This window comes from Zosterops lateralis (assembly GCF_965231275.1).
Source record: "Zosterops lateralis genome assembly, chromosome: 12".
NCBI lineage: Eukaryota > Metazoa > Chordata > Aves > Passeriformes > Zosteropidae > Zosterops > Zosterops lateralis.
In genome coordinates, this window is record NC_139772.1 from 17,300,040 (window position 1) to 17,318,687 (window position 18,648).

Here is an 18,648-nt window from a genome sequence, read left to right on the forward strand (position 1 = left end):
CCCAACCGAAACCAGGGTTTCTGATTCAATTGTCCAATAAACACTTCTGGGTATTTTGCATTTGTTGGGGGCTGCCTGACATCTCCCCTACTGAACTGTTGCTCTGATTTTAGAATGTTTTTGCCAGTACTTTAAAGAGCAAGTAGGCCAAGAGGATAAGCTCCATTTGCAGAGTTTTAAGAGATTAAACAATGTATGTACCTGCATGTTCTGCAAACTGACCCCCAGGGAACTGGAGATTTACTTAACCCCTTGCCTTGTACGAAGCTTTCCAAACACAGCAGGTTATTGTAGGAAAGACACTTATATTTCATCATTATAAAGTCTGTCCAGGAGATTACAAACTCTAAAAAAAAGCCTCTTCATTAAAAAAAATTCTCTGTGGGAAACTAATAGGGAATAAAGAACACTTCGTGAGAAAGGAAAATAAAGGCAAATTTGAATTTGTCTCTCATCCTAATTAACAGTGGGTTGCAATACAATCTAGAAAAAAAATCTTCCAAAATAAAATACTTTTGAAAAGTAAAATTACATTACTGGGCTAGCAATAAATCAAAATAAAATACTGCACATCTTTGTGCATTTTGGGTTTAGGTGACACGATGCTCCATTAAGACCACAAGCAAACCATGCATTCATTGCAAATTCTCGAGGTTAATAAATATTTCAGCAGCATAATATTCTTGCTGATTTAGGACATAAAATCTTACCTTTTATATATCAACTACTCTCAATTTCATTGACAAATTGATGTAACTTTTCAGTGAAGTTAAAGTTACAGGGACTATGATTCCAAAAGTCAACATTTGTAAGGCATGGCAGCCTGTTACTAGTTAAATCCTGCTTTTAAATTACAGGGGGAAATCATCTGCCTAGTTTCTTAGCTGCTGTGGAGAAGCTGCTGTTGGAACATGAGCATTTTAGAGGCTGGTAATTGCTCCTGCATACATAATACATCTCCTGAACTCTGCATCTTGCCGAGGAACACAAGAAAGTATAATGGGCATTTTACTGATACCTGCAAAGGCAGTGAGATGTGCTCTTGTCAGGGGGAATCATTTTTTTCAGATGATTGCTCACATAGAGATGAATTCCAGCAGGATCCCACATTCAGTGTCCTGGACTGAGCCCATGTTCAGGTCTTTGTGGAAGGCCTAACCAGAGTTTAGTGGAATGATTCCTGTAAATTTGAATAGGGTCAACCCAAAGGACTTTTTGGTTTTTTCTTTTGTTTTTTTCTTTTTCTCTTAGGATCCCACGGGTGACTGACTGGAGACCTGAGACAATCAGGGGCTAAATCTAAAACTGAAGAGTGACCAAATAGTAGTCCTTGCAACTCTTGTCCCAAAAAGGTTTATTTTTATATCTATGAAATATTTTTGTCTTGATCCCAAGCTTGTCCACAGCACATCTAACATGCAAACTTTACTTTCCTTGTAGCCATCCCCTGTTGTAAAAACACATGATTAGCAATAATTATCAGTTTCAGATGATAATCTGGGTCTCACAGTTGAAGTGCAGCCTCTTAAACTGCCCATGTGTTCATCCTTAGGACAAGTTTCAAGCAGCCACTACAAGAGTGGGAGGAACAGGAAAAAAACATGATCCTAACAGTGAGAGAGGAAGCTGAGGGAGCCAAGCCCTCGTGGTGGAGGTGGGGAAGCTGAAGGAGAAGAGCTCCACTGGCTGGCAGAGGAGCAGTCCGAGGCTGGAGCACTCCTCTGGCTTGCTGCTGAAAGCAGAAAGAGCCAGTGATGTCCAATATCCCTGATCCAGAGGGTGTTGCCATAGTAATGTGCTGGAGGAAGCCTGATATGCAGATTGGAGATGTGCTCTAGGATATAATCTATCAATGGTGAGCCATAAAAACAGACTGCAACCCCAGGCTTGCCTCTGTCTGTGAATGCACATGGGCTCTTGTGGTGGTGTTTGTGTCACCCTGTGCCCGTGGCAGCAGAGGAGAGGTGACATGGGACCAGCCTTGGGGGAACTCGCTGCTCTTGCCTTGGCAGCAGCAGGAACAGCCCCAGTTTCCACTGCTGTCCCCTTCACTGGGCTTCCTGCCCTCAGCCATTATCCCCCAGCCCATTTCTCCCCCTGTGTCACTGAGGGTTTACCTTTGGAGAGTAGTGATGTCGCTCCTTGCCATGGAGCACTTTTGTTGCACCCTTTATCCCAATCAATTTCTCCATTTTTCACAGGCTTTCTCACTTTTTCTAAATTCATGTTTTTTCTACTGATTGACTCCCTCTTTCCTCTCCAACTAATCTTGTTGCATTTTTTTTTCCTTTACTGTGAGGAAGACATTGCCAAAACGTCACCTCTAATCTTGTTTCCCATTTCTAGCATGTAATTTATTAATCCTCTCTCACTTTTTTCCCCTTTTATTGAGCAGTCTACATGCTAATACAGCTCAAGTTTTATTTTCAGATTGTCAAATAAATAATTTCCTAAGCTTTAAGAGTAGGGGAAAAATAAGAGCTTTGAAATAATGATCAACCCTGTCTTTTGCTGAGGCATTTGCTTTTAGATCTATACAAATCACCTTATTCAGGGATAATATAGCTGTCCCATATCAGTTAAATTAATTATTGGATGGGGTATTTAAGAAGCTAAGGTGAAAATCCAGCCTTTGTCTGATTGATAAAGTCCCACTACATAGAACCTTCACATTGGTATAATTCTGGCCTCTTAAATATAATATTTCTCCTCAATTCCTTAAGTCTGTGCTGTCGAGTGGCATTGGGAGAGGCTATTTAATTTCCTCCCTTCCTGACGTTGATTTCAGTAAGAGTTTTCCTTGGCATCTTGCATTGGCACACTGATAACCTTTTTCTGGCTCTTGTGAACACTTGCACTGGATCTCTAAGTCAAAAGGAAAGAGAGAACTGTCATTCCTTTTTTCAGCAGAGATGAATGACCATTAAACACAAGCACAGTTTGTTCTTGCTGTCAGGCCTGTTTTGAAGTGCAATATTATATTTACTGATAGATTTTTTTATCATTGCCATGTTCAATGGGAAAAGGATCTTTACTTCCCAATTTATCCACCATGCTGTCCTCTCAGAGCCTAAGACATTGTGGATGCCCTTCTCATTTCATGGGCTGCATCTGGGGACTTTCAGGCTTTTAATGGAAGGGGCTAATTTGGCTACAGGAGAACGTGGAATCCCAGAGTCCCGGGATGGGCGAAGCTGTCAGTGCCCAGGGGCTCCTCTGGTGCCACCTCCCTGCTCCAGCAGGGCCATCCCAGAGCACAGGGCACAGCAGTGTGTGCACAGGGCTCTGCAATATCCCCAGGGAGGAGCCTGCACAGCCTCTGGGCACAATCTGCTCAGGGCTGGGCACTGCCCAGGGCACAATTTGTGCCTCCTGTGCAGGGGCAGCTCCTGGGCTCAGCCCTGCCTGTGGCTCTGGGGCCATTGCTGGGCCTGGAGCAGAGCCTGGGGCTGCTCTGCCCTCCCTGACACAGGGACAGACATGGGGACATGCAGGGACAGACATGGGGACACACAGGGACAGACAGGGACACACAGGGACACCCAGGGCTGAGGGCCCCTCTCAGCTGAGGTTCCTCTCCAGGCTGAGCAGCCCCAGCTCCCTCGGCCTCTCCTGGGCACGGAGATGCTCCAGGCCCTTCCTCAGCTCCAGGAGCTCCTGTCCCTGCTGTGCTGAGGATCCAGAGCTGGACAAACACTCCAGAGGAGCCTCCAGGGCTGGGCACAGGGGCAGGATCCCTCCTGACTCTGCCAAGGCTCCTCCCCATGACCCCAGGGCACCCTTGGCTCCCTTGGCCCCAGGACACTCTGCTGGCTCAGGGACAGCTCTGTGTCCCCAGGAACCCCCAGGACACTCTGCTGGCTCAGGGACAGCTCTGTGTCCCCAGGAACCCCCAGGACACTCTGCTGCCTCAGGGACAGCTCTGTGTCCCCAGGAACCCCCAGGACACTCTGCTGCCTCAGGGACAGCTCTGTGTCCCCAAGAACCCCTCAGGTCCTTCCCCCCAGAGCTGCTCCAGCAGGTCCCCCCAGCCTGTGCTGGTGCTGGGCTTGTTCCTGCCCAGGAGCAGGACCTGCATTTGCCTTTGTTGAACTTCAGATGTTTTATTCCTGCCCATCTCCCCAAGCTGTTGAGAACCCTCTGAAGGGCTGCACAGCACCAAGGAGATCGAGGACTGTGTGGAGTAGATGAACTGTGACCTTGTTCAAATTAGGTATTATGTGTATCTTTGTGTGACAACAGGTTGGTTTCTTGCACTATATCATTCTGACAGCATAAATAAAATCATTTAGTCAAATATTTGATGTAATTTTCAATGAAGAATATAGATTCATGCTAAGATATTCCAAACATTACCCATTCCTAAATCTGGTTCCTTGCCTTATGAGCAGAGTTTTCATCTCCCAAGGCAGGTGCTGTGTGTGAACCCCCAATGGCCAGTTCAGTAAGGCTGGCTGGAGTTTCTGTGCTGGCCTAGGGTGCACTGAGGAGCTGGGAAGGGAGAAGTGCAGCTCTGTGCTCAGAGAGATCTCCCCTATGCCCTCAGATTATCAATGCCAAGCCCTGCCATGGAGCTGGGCACTCAGTCAGGATTAAGTGGTTTTGTCACCAGGTTGTGTTAGTTTTCATGGAATGCACAGGTTTAGAAAGCAAATGCTGGAAATGTGACTCCATCACTGAGACAATTAAGCAGCACATTTACTTCTGTTACTGTCCAGCTTTTGCAGAAGTATTAATATCATTGATGAGCAGCTGTGCATCTGCATCTGCAAGAACCATAGGTACAAGAAAATAGCATGCCAGGCAGGTAAATCCCATAATTAAGTACCTTGGAGACTGTAAATGTTTTTCTAGCTTCCTGATGAATTCTGTAGGCACTGAAATTCTTTGAGTGAGGGTGAAGCAGGGATGTCACTGTACAGCAACAGAGTCTGTCTCCATCCTTTACACCCTCTTCACATCCATTTCTGCTTCAGGACACATGTAAAGACAATTCACATCCTTCAGTGCTGAATATCTGGGGATTTGCTCTTGTTTCACCCTGTTAACAGTTTATGTTTCTTGATTTGCATGGGCTTCACTGGACAGAGCTTGAACATCGATGGATTGGCCTGATCCAGAAGACTCAGGCTGCCTGATCTCTTGTCATCCAGCCCAGAGTATTTATTGTTTTGGAGATAATGTATGTAGGACAAGGATTAAGATTAGAGTGAGAGTGTCACCTACCAGATTGCCTGAAACAGCATGTCTGGCATGTTTTGGGGCAGGATTCACCCCAAGCTGGTTAAGCTATAATAACATATTTCCATTATTGAATTTACATTAGCTATAAAGGTTATTATTTAAAAATAATGAATGGAGCAGATGTGAGCTAACATTTCCCTTACTCAAGTTGGTGCCCTGCTCACTAGAACCAGTCACTGACTTGTGTTCCTCCCACTGATTCAGTGTCCAGGTAAGTACTGAATGAACCAGCTGTGACAGAAGCCAGAGGTGCAGTTTGGTGCTCAGTCAGCACTCAGGAGGAGAGCAGGGGAAGCAGGGGAGCTTCATGTTTTGTATACAACCTGTTTATGGCAGGCAAGGTCTTTAAATGATGTGTCCCCTGGCTGTGCATGTGACAGATGAAATGCCCAATTTGTACCTCTCAGCACACACAATTTTGTACCTCATTGCTTGGCTCTACAATATTTGGGCAGACATTCTCAAAAAGAATCTGTTAAGAACTTGGTGAAAATCTAAATGATTTAGAGCTTCCTGATAAATGCAGGGTTTAGTTCACAACTGTGTGGCCAAAATGCCAAGGTGTTTTTATAGCTCTGCTGTGGGTGTGTACAGTTCAGGCCACATTTCACTCCATGGAATTTCCAAGTGGCAGTGCCAGTTCATACCCAGGCCTGGTGGCTCTGTCAGCTCTTTGTCATCCCAGTGGGCTGGAAGCCCTGCTCAGAGCTGCAGCTTGCACTAGACAGCAGGGCACTCAGGAATTAAGCACTAATTATTGAAGTCTTTCTGCCTTCCCACAGTAATTTGTGGTTTTCATCCCACATGTGGGTAGAGATGCTGTGTGAAATTTGCAGACTCAACAGATTCTGCAGTAATTCCTGCTGGAATATGACAGCACACATGGATCTGGGAATTGACTGCAGATCATAGACATATGATGTGTTCAGATTTGAACAGTCAGGAATTTGTGTGCAGTGCTAGGGATATTCTGCTTTTGGAACAAGGAATACTGCTACTTAAAGGAGACAGCTCCAGAAAAATAAAATAAAATAAAGTAAAATAAAATAAAATAAACAAACAAAAAGCCCAAAACAGACAAACAAACAAACAAAAGACCACACCAAAAAAAACCCACAAAACAAAACAACCAACAAAAAACAAACACCAAAAACAAACAAACAAGCAAACAAACAAAAAACACCACCCCAAACAAAAAACAAAACCACACAAAAAAGCATCCCAACCTGGTACATCTCTCTGCTGCACTGCTGATATGTACCAGTAACCAAGAGCTCAAAAGATCACTACCGGTATCTGTTACCTCCTTGCAAGTGTGTTCTCTGCCAGTGTTTGTCAAGCTACCATGAGCTATATTCATATTCCATATGGATACGTATTTTTTCTTTGTTTTCCTTTGACATTAATGCTCTGGCAGAGCTTTCTAAGTAGTAAAGCAAGGAAATTAACTTACATTTTCTAGCTTGCTAAAGTAAATTAGCTACACTTTTGACTTTCTGTGGTTTCACTCTGAATGGGAGAAGCAATAAAAATGAAATAAGGCTAATCACTGTTGTTCTATGGTTTTCTCTGTGGTGTGTTAAGAGGAGAAGAACCCATAACAAAAACTCATGAGTTCATATCTGCTTAAAACAGGTCTCTAATTAGCTTCCATAATCGATCTCCCAGCTCTAGCAGGTGAACCAGGTAATTATCTTGTTTATACTGTAGGTGAGTCACAGAATGTTAGATAGCTTTCTCTGTATCTTTGAAAGATAATGCATTGTAACAAGTGTTCCCAATATGAATGAACCACTGTCATATCCCAAACCATCTGTCTCACACACAGCAATGCGAGATCTCATTTTATTCTTTGCTGCAAAGAGCTCCAGACATCAAAGACCTGTCCCTTTGACCGCTGTCCCAATCAAAGGATTTTACTTAGGCAAGTCTTTACTTCCCATTACAATTTCAGTGCTGCAGAATATCAGGTGTTTCCTGGCATGAAGAGGAGGAATCCAGCCACCGGTGCTGCTTTTCAAGGGCCAAATCTTGTCGCTGTTCACTTCCCATGGGCCTTTTGAGCAGCACAGAAACTCCAAACTCAACAGTTAATTAGGGTTAGTTACTTAGGGCCTGAGGCTTGAGAGACAGACTGCGGTGCACTATACAATGCATGGCTTTTATTCAGTATAATGTGTCTATCTGTTCCCCTCCAGAAGGTGAAGCACAGATAAGTTGGCTCAATGCATGGTTAGGATTAAGTTGATGTATAGAGAGCACTATCTCAGTGTGTTTAATTGCTCACAGAAGAATCCCCGTCTGACACACTTTTGAGCCTTCATTATTCTCCTGTTATTCAATCTGTGCTTTATTTACATAATACAGATATTTCTCTTTCTTGCAGGCCGTTTCATAGGAAGCTCTACAAAGGCATAATCCTTTTTGACAACCTTTAAAGGGTCACAGTTGCATTTAAAGCCCATGACCAGTAGCACTATTAACGGTGTATTTGCAAAGAGAGGACACACAGAGCAGTTCTTCCCAGGATAATGTGGAACTGTTTAATCTCTTCTGTACTACAGAAGAAGCTTCTTGCTTGTGGTGAATGGCTGAAATATGAGGCTACATGTTTTCCATAATCATTGAAACAATAATGTACCAGCTTCTCCCCAAGCTAAAAATAATCCTGTCATACGCATGCCCCTTTTCTTCTTTGCCTTGATAACTGAATTCAAATTCCCATAAATAAGGCTCCTCTTTTTTTTCATTTTTCATAGACCTGTCCCGAGCAAATTTAGTTTCAAGGTCTTTTATTTCTGTTTCTAAAGTAATTATCCTCTGGGCCTCTTCCTTTCTTCCTGGTATGATGCTAGACTAATTATTCTTCTCCTAATGAATGCCTGAAATGTATCCCATATGGTGGCATATGTGCCTTCAGATGGAAGCTTCGTTTGAATAAAATAAGAAAATTCTTCTCTTGGGGCTGTCTTAAATTTTTCATTCTGTAACAATGATGAGTGAAATCTCTGTCTTGGGGATAGATGCAGCCAACTTGCTTTCTATTACACACTGAGCTTTCTCTGAACTGGAGGTTTCCATGTCTTTCTCTCTTGCTGGGGCCACCACAGCTCTTCCTCCACACTGTGAAAAAGACTGCTTGAGCGAGGCACAGGATCAGCACAACTGACTTGAAAAATACTGTGTACATCATTGTTTCTCCCACAGTTATTTGTCCCCTTTCTCTACTCCTACCCCATGTAGTACCTACTGTAATTACCTATGGAAAACTGCAGACTTTAGTGGTCCTGCTCATGAATATGTACAAGGATATGTACAAGTTGAGGATATGTACAAGGATATGTACAAGTTGAGGATATGTACAAGCTCTCTGTTGAGAGCTGTGCAGTGGAGAGGGTTTTCACTGACTCAGGTGAAAGTAGGGTTCTGGATATAACTCTCTGCAAGCACCTCTAAGTAAAACAAGTCACACTTCAGCTCACATCAAACAAATTAAAATATATCAGACATTCAGGAATGTCTCTGTCATCCAAAATGTTGACAAATTCAGTCTTTCTATTGCCTAAACCCCATAGTTTTTCTATAGAATTAATGTTAATTCTCTCATGTTTTGTGTATGACTTTTATTCTTTTTTTTTTTTTTTTTTTATGGAAGTACTGGAGTGCTGTGTTTAGCTCTGGATCCTCAGCACAGCAGGGACAGGAGCTCCTGGAGCTGAGGAAGGGCCTGGAGCATCTCCATGCCCAGGAGAGGCTGAGGGAGCTGGGGCTGCTCAGCCTGGAGAGGAGCCTCAGCTGAGAGGGGCCTTCAGCCCTGTCTGTCATAGAATCATTGATGATGGAAGAGACCTTCAAGATCATCCAGTCCAACCCCAAAACACTGTGCTTGAGTCCACCCAGCAATCCTGCAGTGGGTAAGACTGCACCCTCTAACTCTGGAGGTGATACGATGGACCAGCCTGACCCAGGGTATTTTATACAGCTGCATGGAAAATATGCCAAAGTGGAAATATTTATAGACAAATGAAATTGAAATGTTCTTATAAAAACCACTGATTCTGCACAAAGTTATTTTAGGAGTGTATCACTTGAATTGTGCTAATGGCTTGGGAAAACACAATCATTTTATCTGCTGCAGGTATTTGTTCTTGCTTTCAGAAATACTGTGGGGAAACACTCCATTGATTTTTGTTGGAACATTTGATCCCAAGTTGATAAAGGACAGTAACTAACTCTGTCACTATTAATATTGAGCTCTGCTTGAGTTTCAAAAACACCTTCAACAACATCTGATTCTGCAGGCAGGACGAATGGTAGAATAGACAAAAATGCCTGATTTTAGGATGTGCTGGGACTCTTCTGTTTCTGTTTTAATGGAGAGAGTATTTGCCTCTGGGTGGTCTCAGCCTGATAATAATATCCATTTTGTCCTATTCTACAGAGAAATTTCAATACACTTGTGAAGATTTTTACCAGCCGAAAATGGGAGAGTCCCAAGTGATCTGTTCAATAGCTTGTGTCCTCTACCTGACTTTCTATCACTCACTACAAATAGCCAAGGGAACATAAACCATTTTAGGACATAATAATTTATCCTTTGCCAAACAGTTGGTTTCTTTTCTTTGCTGACTCAATGCAGTGACCATCCAGAATGCCTAATTCATGGTTCAACAGCAGCTTCTTGTTCAGCTTCCTTATTAAAATCCCAGAGTAATTTTCTAGCAGGGCAACATTTGCATAGATAAACTCAATGAAAGACCAGAGGCCAACAGGGCAAGGGGAAGGGGTCATTTCTTATTCCTGTCTCAGAACTGGTTGTTTTCCTACTGGACAGTGGTTCTGAACACCCTCTCTAATAAGATGTGCTGCTGAAGGTAATAAATATCTGGGAAGCTGGGCAGCAGAAGCTTTTCTTAGAAAACCAAAGCGTTCAATGTTGGCTACTTAAAGTGAGGCTCCTACATTCATCGTTAAGTACCAAAACAAATTGCTGCGATGATGAAAAATTCCACTTAGCCACAAATCTAATTCTGCCAATGTGAGCTGTGAGTTCTCAGAGCTTTGTAGCAGCAGACCACTTTGATCTATGTAATCAGATTTGGCATTCTGTCTGTGCTTACATCTCTCCAGGAGCAACATTCCAGGACTCTTGCTCAGGCAATATCAAGTGCAGGACACTGTCATTTCCCTAAAGAAAGGAAAGCCTTTCTGTTCTCTTCTCAAGTTATGCTTTTCTTCATTTACTGAGCAACAGAGACAGGAATTTCAGAAGTTTGCTGGATCTGGAAGACAGCTGCAAAATCAGCAGTACTAATGCCCTTCACAGCACCAGCTGAGACCCAACATCTTTGGGCCCAGAATGAAGGACCTGTGATGGCATTCCAAGCCCATGTAGATGTCTGGTAGGATCTACAGGATTACTAGAGCAGAATGTAAACTGGAGAGCAGGATTACATTCCACAGGAATGCATCACCTCACTTGCTCTACCCATTCTGAAAATGCTGTGGGGGCAAGAATCAGAACCTGATATTTATTCCTTTGAATATGATATTGCAGGAGTAATTTTCAAAAATGAATCAAATTTTCTTGAAAACCAGTTACCAGTTTATCCACCCTCAGGAACCCACTTTAGTTACTTAAATTAGTTAAATTTCTTCCTGTGGAATTGGCATAATCTTTCTGCTCAATAAAAATTCCAAATTTATTTCTTAACCCTTGAGCAGGATCTATCTGCATCACAATGTACCTAAACCCCTTTAGGAATCTTGATTTTTATACTTTCTATCACACAAAAACAACAGGCTACATGCTGGGGTTTCTTTGCCTACTACAGGTGGGGCAGGACCTTTTGGGGCAATTTAGCCACCAGCCTAAATAAAACTCCATCACAGGATGATAAAGGAAAAAGAAAAAAATTCATGTGCTGGGTGTTACAAACCCAGGGAGAGAATGAAATGGAGAGGCTCCTCCCATTGACCAATCCCACTTTTTTTAACAGCAGTCTAAGGCAGTGACACACCTAATGGTTGGACTGGATGATGTTAAAGGTCTTCTCCAACCTAATTCTATGATTCTATAATTAGACCATACTAAAAAGTCTGCAATGTCATGGGCTTTTTCACTGTGCCCACAAAACAGCCTTCTCAATTTTACTGCTTCTTTCTTTTTTTCTTGTAACTGCTTATCTTCTATGTGCTGGCACCTGGTAAGAAGCATAACAAGACAATAAATCCCAAGAAGCAAAGAAATTTGGAAAGCTCCAAGCAATAGTCTCAAGTACCCCTGAAGAATTTTGTCTGACACTTTATATTTAAAAATTATCCCAGAGCACCACCCCAAAAAATCTATTTTACTTGTTTAACAAAATGGAGTATTGATTTGCCAAAGCCTAAACAAAGCAGCCTACATGATTCATTGATCATGAATTTGGGCTCAGTCCATATGATCATTAACTTCTTTGTCAGATGCATTAATTTATTCATAAGCTTTGTTTATGGCAGGCCCTTTTCACTGGCTGATTTCAAAATAACAAAACCCAAACGCCTTCTTTACCTTCCATGTCCCTGAATACAGAAGACAAAACAGACTGTGCATTCAGCTTCAAAGATTTAATGAGCCTTGTGAAGAATCCAGGAAATCTGGGGGTTTTCATATCAGTCCAAGCTCCAGTACTATTTTGGAGCTGTAGTTCATGAGTGTAAAATTCTCCAAAGAAAGCAACCCCTTGTGCTGCCATGTGGGGAATCTACCCAAATCTGAGAACATCAGTAGTCAAACTATGAGGAGCTCCGTATGTTTTTGTAGGATTGTCAGGAAGTGCTGGTTGTGTGACACAAAGCTACTTTTTTGATGGGTGTTGGGCGTTAGGTTTGTTCCTTTTTTATTTTAAAGATTTTTTTTCCCCATAAGTTACCAAGAAGATTAAGTATTGGATACTTAAAGAGTATTGACCAGTACAAAGAGGAGCCCAAAGCTCGGCTGGGGAGGTTTTTTCCTTTATCTGTTGTAACTCAAGAAGGGAGGGGGAACTGCCTTCCCTGATAACAAGCCAGCAGTTAAAAAATGGGTGGGGCAGTGTTTCTTATCTCTGTTCTCTCTTCCACTACCCCCACAGGAATATCTTCTGTTAATGGGCCATTAAAGCTCAACAATGTCATGACACATTTCATCATCCCATTGTGAGATGCTCCACCCAGGGAGAAGGAGCCAAACTATTTCCTCCCAGATAAAAAGGAGCCACAAGTGTCACCAGGCACTCCAGTGTTCCCACGGGACTCCCAAAGGAAGACCAGACCCATCTCTGGTCCCTTTGGCTCCACAGGACCATCTCTGCTTCCAACAGGACACACCTGCCACTCCAGGAGGGCTGACTTTGGACTGTCTCCAACACCCTGGACCAACAGGGCATCAGGTTGTATTTCTGATTCTGTCCGGGTTTTCTGAGATTCCTTGTTTGTTTGTTTGCTTATTCTTTTGTATTATAACATTTTTATTTTTCATATCCCTAGTAAAGGACTGCTATACCTATTCCCAAAATCTTTGCCTGACAGCCTTTTAATTGCAAATTTATAATAATTTGAAAAGGGGGGTTTGGGGCTTACGTTCCAAGGGAGACTCCAATCTTCCTTGGCAAGATACCTGTCTATCCAAACCAAGACAATGGACCATCGTGGCAATAAAATATATTGGTTGGAAAGTTCTGATAGTCAGGTCAAAAGATTTTAAATCAGGATCTGGTTAAAATCCATGGCTTAATAACAAATCTAACCTTTTGGCTTTTCCTTGGTACACCCTCTGTGATTCAAAGCAAGTAAAGCAACAGGAAGCAAGAGAGTTCTGGGCTGTGGTGTTTTGGACATAGTACTGTTTTAAATTCCAGACTTGGCTGTATAGCTTAGTAGGCAGGAGATATCTACAATGAAAAATGAGATTTCATAATCAATATCTGAGTATTTGCTGCACTCCATTAATCTGGTATCGAGAACTAACACTGCAGTCATGAAGTTCTTCTAGGGTAGAGCAGAGTGTGATCTTACACTGTGCCAAGCAGGCTGTGATAACAGACAGGGTTCAGCATCTGCCCAAAACACAGGGAAGCCCTTGGAGGCAGCTGGATAAGCTCTGCTGCCTTTCCCTCAGGGTGCTGGGGTTAAAGACATACCCAGGAGCTGGATGTTCCCTCCTTCCCTTGTCAGAATTCCATGGCAAGCCCATCTCCTTAGCGAGCAGCTATCAACCTTTGAACATCAGAAATGGAAATGCCGAGAAGGAAGATGAAACAGTCTGTGCTTCTCTTGGTCTTGCTTAAAGAAAGAATGAAGTAGTTCTACTCTAAGTAATTTATGTGGCTGGATTCTCATTTGCATGCTGGACAGGCTGCAATGGAAACTACGGAATACAGACAGACTTTGTGAGCCTGGGAATGGCTGAGGATGTGGAATTGTGTCTTTCTGTGTTTCTATGAGTTCCTGCAAAGGCAGTTATGGAAATCCCTCTATCTGAGTCAGGACATTACTGGATAAACAGCAAAAAGTACATCTAAAGTAGTAAATACAGGTGTCATCCAGATGGTGAGGACAGAAGTTCATCCACAAAATGGAGTGGATTTTGGATTACACACCAGGTCTGTAGATGATACACAGCCGTAGTAATATGAACAGAGACTCAATTACCTCAGTGTTTATGTATTTGAAGAAATGACCTTTATCCTGACCTAACTCTGTGTGGGTAATTTGATCAAAACTCCCAAATAAAAAGAGAGTTGAATGCACCTCCATGCTGGGCAGCCACCTGGAACCTCAGTGATGCATCCTCTCAGAAAATTCTGGGTCCCACTCTTAAAACTGGTGAATTTGGAAACCTCTTATGCTGAACCCAAGCATTCCTTGTGAGAGACAGGCAATTTTAGACTTACCTCTGATGTAACTGCTGATTTTGTGCCAACACTGGAACAGAAAACAGAATCACACCTTGCCTGAGGCACAGTCCTCACAGTCTGTTCTATCATCAATACAAATCACAAACCTCTTCCGTACTGAAATCCCATTACAAATATTTTTATGCTTTACAATTCATTTGATTAAACTTTCCTTCTTAAGTTTAAACTATTTGCATTTGGACAGACACACTCATGTATTATGAGCCATAAAAAATGAGCCATCATCTATATGTGCAGAGTATTCTCTGCACACATAAAGTGTGTACACCAGTAACTGCTCAAGCTGGCTCAGAGAACAGAAAAAAAAATAAATTAAAACATTTGCTTAATATTAATGCTATATATGTATATATACATTTTTCTGTTAACAACATATTTTCACAATGCTTTCTTTCTGTTAAAGATTGAATATGTGCCTCGAGAAATAGACTTTAAATGGATGCACCATAGCTGGCTACAATGGGTAATTTCATTTAGGCGCAGAATTACAAAGTAGCCATTTTTAACTTCAACTGGATTGCACATTTACTGAACCCTCAATAAATTCATCATTTGGCTGAGTCATGTTGAGAATTGTTTTAAATAAATCTATGTGAAAATTAAATTTAAGTTGAAAAGCAGCAGGAAAAAGATGTATAGTAAGTACTTCATTTGTTGTAATAGGTCTATTTGGAAGGAATACAAATGCACTTCAAATTGTAAAGAGCATAATTATTTTTCTCCAGAAGCTGAATGAAATAGAGCAGTCTCTGCCTATATAACATTTGATATGAATTATCTTCATAAAATTCAAGTTGGGTTTTGAAAATTAAACTTTATCTTGGTTTACAGGAAATTTCCAAATGAGTTCTACATTTCTTTTGTTTTATTAAAGTGGCCAAAAAAACCATGGGAGTTGTCTAAGCTGGTTGGACATGTAGTTCAGCTTCCTTTGGCAGTGGGCACTAACAGATGCTTCACAGACATTTCAAAAACCCATTTTTTACTTAAATCAGGGTGGAGAGGATGGGAATGGATGGAACATGGAGGGCATGGACAAAACCCTAAACCTTAAAGGACCTTAAAGAGGTCACTTAGCCCCCAATAATCCACAAAGAGGGGAAATTTCATTCTACCCCTAACAGTGACTCTTGGCTCTGGGGTCTCTTTCCCTTCCTCTCATTTCTAACAAAACTGCAAATGTGCACATTATCCATATGATGCCTAATCCTTTCCAAATGCCATATGGAGTTGGTGTATTGGAAACAACTGAAAGAGATCCCGAGTGCCGCGGAATAATTTATTGCCAATAGGTGATTGCTGGATTCTCGGACACTTGGTGTGGCTTGGATTTGGTGGGCAATATCAGCAGGAAGGAGGATGCTGCTCCAGACAGCCATCCATCAAGTGCCACTTAGGAGCTGCTAAGAAGCCATGTCAGAACTGTTGGATGTAATGACTCCAACCTCCTTTTCCAGACAGCCTACCAAACTAGCTCCAACAAGAAATAATTAAATTAAAGACTCACCCTTAAAAAAGAAAAACAACCAAAAAGAATTGCACAAACAACACCAGAAAACCATCAGCTGAAGCGGGAGGTTTCTCACAGAAGGAGGGCAAGGCTTTGCTGCCCGGGGGAGCGCCGAGAGCAGCCTGGGAGCGTTTCCAGGGCCGGCACTGTGTGTTCACACAGGCTGGGCAATGCTGGCACAGGGGCAGAGCCACAGGGGCTGTCTGGAGCCACCAGAGCCGCTCAGGATCGCTGACAGCACCGGCTCAGGGCCGTGTCTGCACCTGCCCCTGTGCTCTCCTGGCCGCCCTGCCACCAGGATCCATGGCAATGAACACAGGAAACCTGGAACAGTGCCCTGCCTTAATGCAGCTACTCCCTCTCTGCTACACCCAGCATTGCAAAGCCTTCCCTCCAAAACTCTGTCCCTTTTTGTTTTCCTTTTCCTCTTTAAAGATTTATGCCCACAGTCAAATGCCAAGCAAAGAATACTTTTCTTCTAAAAATGTTGTTCTGGCGCTGACCCTTCCTTCATGCATAGAATTTTTTGGGGGGAGTTCAACCTCCAGGGGAAGAATGATTGATATCCTGCATGTCGTAGCCCAGGCCCTGGTCTAAAAATGAAAAACTTTGAAAATTCCCCTCGAAGGAGCCCTACAAGCCAGGAATATGCACGGGACAAGGGAGACAGAGATGTAGCGGTCTGACCAAGACACCGCATCATGAATGACAATGGACAGTTACACTGGGCAGAGATAAACTCTTGGCTTCTGTGGGTTTGAAACGCATTGCCCTTGTCACCATCAGGAAGTTTAAACAGGAATTTTTGATTTGCCGTGTCTGTGTCAGCCAGAATTTTGTACACTCCCGTCATCTTCACTTGCCTGTCTCACAATTCTTATTTTCTCTTTTTGAGACAGTTCTGGTCTCTGCTGTGTGAGTGGGTGATGCCATTTCCTTGGTTTGATGCAGGATTAATTAAGTACTCTTTGAGTCCTTCCCTTAAGAGAGACAACACTAAACTCTTTAGTGACTTTGCCTAAATATAAAATCGTGCCAAAGAAACTGCAAGCATTAAATGCCTACTTTATAAATAAGTAACTGCCTTTGGAAAGGAAACAAATGCAAATTCTAGTTACTGTGCTTGAAAGAGGTGACGAGGAGAGGTGCCAGCATCTTGGCTCCCGTTGCTGCTTTATTGTCACAAATTGTTAGTTACATTTGAAAATTATGGATCTCTCTCATTGTGAAAGTTGTGTCTGCCAGTTGGTGCCTGCACACTAGAGTGGGTTTACCCAATTAGCAGGATTTCCCATGCAGGACCTGGAATAGCTGTGCATGGATCCTGACGGCAGCTGCGGCTGGGGCTGGGGCGGTGCCGGGCTGGGGGCGCTCGGCAGGTGAGCCCAGACAGGGCATCACCTGGGCAATCTGTGCCCGTGTCTGCCTGGGACACACCAGCCTGCCCCCGTGCCAAACACGCCGTGCAGCAGCAGAACGGGATTTGTAACACCAGAGCACCCAGGGCACAGAAACAGAGCCATTGAAGTGCTGCTTGTAATCTTCATCACGGGCCGTCTCTCCTATTTGCATCTCTCCTCTGGCTCTGGACCAAGTGAGGCTCGCCCTGTGTGGAGCTGTGCGAGGCACAGCTGAGGCTCTCACTGGGATGGTGGGAGGGCCATCAGGAAACTGCTTTACGGGAAAAATGTCCCAGAGACTGAAAAAATCAGATTCACGTAAAAGCAAAAGAGGAGTGAGGAAATGTAGGAAAAGGGTAAAAAGCTGGCCTGGCATTTCTTCAAAGTGCATCTAACAAGTAATTTGCCAGTTCCCATATGAAGCTATTTTGAGAACGAGAAGTTCCTTTAACACAACAATGTATTCTGAGGGTGTAAAACAAATGCACATGTAATAACAAGGGATTTGTCCCATGAGAATCAGTAAAGAAAATATGTGAACAATCCAAGAATAGATAGATTTGATGGACAAGTAGGAAACCTTCCAGTAACCAATAGAATAATTAACAAGAAAGCTATTCACCAATTAAAGTTGAGGTTTGTAAAAGCTGTAGAAAAAGACAGCATCCTGCCATAACAATGAGCCTTATGAAGATTTTTACCATGTCACTCCATGTGTGACACAACTCTGCATGTCACAACAGTGACAGGGGAAAGCAGTCCTGAGAAAACAGGACCCTGACTGCAGCTCCTCATCTGCCTGTGGACTGAATTACACATTCCCTATTTCATTTCCATCAAAAGGGGCAAACCCAGAAGAGTAAGACATCAACAGTGCCGAGTGGGCACTTTCCCTCTCCTTTTGCCTGGATATAGATTTCAGTCCTTTTTTTAGCAAAGGTGAGTAGAGATGCAGCATTTCCAACTGAGTCACAATGTACAGATCACACTGGACTTCAACTAAAAGTTATTATAGAAGAATATGTAGTAATGGACTGAAAAGTGTGAACCATGGACCATGAAGTATCCGCAGCTTTTGTAAGTAAGTGGACAAAAAGTAATAATATTGAAAATTAAGAAGAAAAATTACTTCCTCCTAGCAGTAGTTAGCATGTCACGCCTTCTCCTTTCCTTTAAATTCTAGGTAGTAGCATTTAAATTGTAGGTAAATTTTTGTTTCTCCAGCAGGCTGTGAAAATGATCACTTTTTTATAGAGAAAACCAAAGTTGCTACAGTCTTCTTAATCAGTGTTTTGATGATCTACAGATCATGGCAGGCACTGCTTTATTAATTGGTCCCAAGTTAACAAAAGCAGCATTGTTCATAGAGACATTCCAATAATAATAAATGCTAGGAAAATGCAAAATTATTTATAGATATCACTATTATTTAAGGGTTTGAGGAGCATCCAAATATATCTAAATTATATTGAAAAATGTGATGAATTATATTTTACTTGATCTTAATGATTGCAAGGCAGTCATGTTCCAAATACAATAAATAAATATAATAAAG